The following is a 3,293-nucleotide window of genomic DNA, read 5'->3' on the forward strand; positions in this document are numbered from 1 at the left end:
CACAAAGAAAACAGACAATTTTATTTAAATGAGATTTTATTGTTTTTTTTCTTTTACAGTATTTTTCCTTCTGTTTTTGTTAAACAAAGTTTGTCTTAAAAAAAACATACAGGGCAAGTTAATGAATTTATTCTTACAGTCTCCCCTTACTCTGTATAATCATACACACCTTCCAAAAATATACTCTGAGACTTCAGACATAGAAATTGTTACATCGTTTTGACAATAACTGCCCAAATTTACATCGTTCAGTAAAAACTATTTCAGATTTTCTACACAGACCAGACCACTATATACAGAACCCCTCCATGTATATCTAAGCAGAAAATCATGTCTGCTTCCTCTACTCTTCTTACAATACCTGTTTTGTCAGTTTACTTTTTTGTGGAGATAGCCATATAGATATCACACCACAAACATTGACAATATTCTGCAAAATACTCTAATACTGTGGTAGTATCTCCACAGATGTGCCATATAAAACGCTATGGGTATTTTCTTTGCAACATTTTTCACAGATTAGTTTGTTTACGATACGGGAAGAGCTGTGAAAGATTTGGAAAATTAAAATATTTTATTGTGTTTCATGATCATGGATGTTTTGAGTGAATATCGACTATAGCCTATATTGGGCTAAGAGTGAGTAATTGCGTGGCTCCATCTATTGGCCAACCATAGCACCATCATTATCAGATCTATGCGGTAGGATGGGTCCTTATTACTCATCCCTAGGACCATATCAGGGTACTTAATTCACAGTAAGGGTGATCATCATAGACCACCATATAACACCTTTTGGTTATAAAACATAACCCTAGATGGCTTTTGGGGATACACACTTCCAGCAGAATGACTATTTGTACTAAATGAACCTTCATCTTCCAGTTTGCAAAGAAAAACATTCATACACATAACGTTTGTGCCAAGAAAGGATGAGTGTCTCCCAGCAGTCAAGACGTCTGTGTAATTACACAACAGTAAACGCTATACAGGTGCATTGTAGAAATAGCAGAAGAATCCGTCCTTTATATGCTCACCATCATAGGAATTATTCATTAAAAGTGCAGGAGTGCCCATTTGCCGCATCATAAATACCCTCACTGACCAGTCTTAGCTTTACTATATGGCTGGCTCTCTATTGTGCTACAGAAAATCAGAAAGTAAGTGTTAAGTACATGTAAACAAGATGTGTGATTGAATGTGTACCCCATATAGCACTAAAGGGGTTAATCTGCAATCTCAAATGAGTCCGAACAGAAACAGATGTAGACTAGCAATAAATGGAGTTCAAAACTCCACAATACAAAGTTGGTGCTCTCCAGAACATACAGGCTACATTTAATGGGATTCCGGTCTCACATTTTTCTGTATTTGGACATTCAGCTTCAACAGAAACATCTACTTTCTTGGTAGGACAGTGGCTAATAAAGAAACCCAATATTTCCAGGTTCATCTTTCTAACAGCAGAACATGTCTCTGTTAAATGTTTGGTTTAGGACAATTTTTTTTAATTAAACACTAGTGTTAAAACAGGATATTAAATGTGTGTATACACCACTGTGTCTTTGGTAGCAAACCATTTTTCATTAATTTATTTAGATTTTTAAAAAGAGGTAGAGGAGTTCCATTCTAGCGGAAAACACTACATGAACGCAACCCCATTCATGATGCACTTTAAGAGCAGCACAAATCTATTTTAATGAATAATTCCTCTGGGATCACAGACACAACATGACTGCGCAGTAGGGAGGGTAACAAAAACGCACAGTAATAAACAGGGATGTCTTCATTCTCCCCATCAAAGGGAACTCAGACACACTACTGCAAGAAAAAAAAAATATATATTCAGGAACTGTAAGTAGACAAAGTTCTAAAAGAACAAAAAAAAATAAAATAAAAAAAAAAAGGAGATTTCTCATTTTAACAGTAAACAGTCAGCACTGCAAATACAATTCCATTTTAGTCAGCTTCAAAGAAACAACCCATACAGGTTTTGCTTTCAGTGTACAAAAAAAACCTGGAAATAATCAAAGTGATTCCAGTGTCTTGTAACAAGCAGTTGTCTTCAAACTCGGAACATCTTCACTACCGAACACAAAATAATTAAGTCCAGGCACGCTGATGCATTACAATGTTATTACACTTTTGCAGCACTAGAGGTTGTATCCACTTAAGTGCAACAACCACGTGAAAATACATGCGTACTTCTGTAATGGTTACATTTTATTTGTGACCACACAGACAACACACCGGTCATAGACAGAAAGGAGCAAAGATCAGAGGGATGTATTTCTCCTCATGAACTCAGCACAGCGTAGAGAACCAGTCTCACAACTGCATAGCCTGGATACGTTTACAGATCGACCTGACCAGATACAGGAGTTTGTAATGTGTAAAACACAGCTGTGTCACAATGAGTGCAAAGGGACCTGTAAACACCATTTACATTTCTGGTAATTTAATATGAGGTGATTGCCAACATTTTATTATAGATGTGATTAAGGGCAACATTAAGTGTAAACATACCACAATGGTAAATATGGTTTGGAAAAAAATATAATTATGCATGTCATTATGAATAATCTGGGGCAGACTATTTGTCATACTTCCCTATTTCACAGTCCACTCCAGCTTGTCCGCAGACAACCTAGGCAGTTATATACGGTACTGGACAGGAATGAAAAGAAAGTGGTAAATATCTCCAGTCCATGTTCCTTTCAACATATCTGACCAAGACAAAGATGAATAAGGGTTCAGTACCCACAGAGCTCTTGGGACTACAATGACTATAAAATCAAGCCATGGCTAGTTAAAGAAACTGTAGTCCAGCAGAAATAAGGTTAAACTTTTTCAACCACATCATTGAAAGAGGTGCATGAATGTGTGCATGAACGAATGAAACCCAAACATCCACAGGCTGGTAGAAATGATCTACCTGTCTGCATAGCATAACATGGAGCCAAGATGGCCTTTAATAAAGATGCCAGGTAAAGATATCCTGCTTAGAACACAATGCCTGTTATGACTTTCAACATGTATATACTAAAATACTTTTAAAATATTTTCAAAGGGAAAGAGCTGTGCTCATGAGGACAAATTTTGTTTCAAGAATATAAAAAAATATATAGGAGGACTGCTATTTTGAAATAAATCTGGATGAACACATAAAAAAAACACTTATTTCATGTAACAGAAAGATAAACCTCTATTCCGTAAAATTATTGCAAAATACACTAAAGAGGTGCAAGGCAAAATGAACATCATAAAGCCAGGATGAGGAATGCAGAATTGTT

Source organism: Sceloporus occidentalis, unplaced genomic scaffold, assembly GCF_023333645.1.
Source record: "Sceloporus occidentalis isolate IW3139 unplaced genomic scaffold, rSceOcc1.0.p SCAF_17, whole genome shotgun sequence".
Taxonomy (NCBI): Eukaryota; Metazoa; Chordata; class Lepidosauria; order Squamata; family Phrynosomatidae; genus Sceloporus; species Sceloporus occidentalis.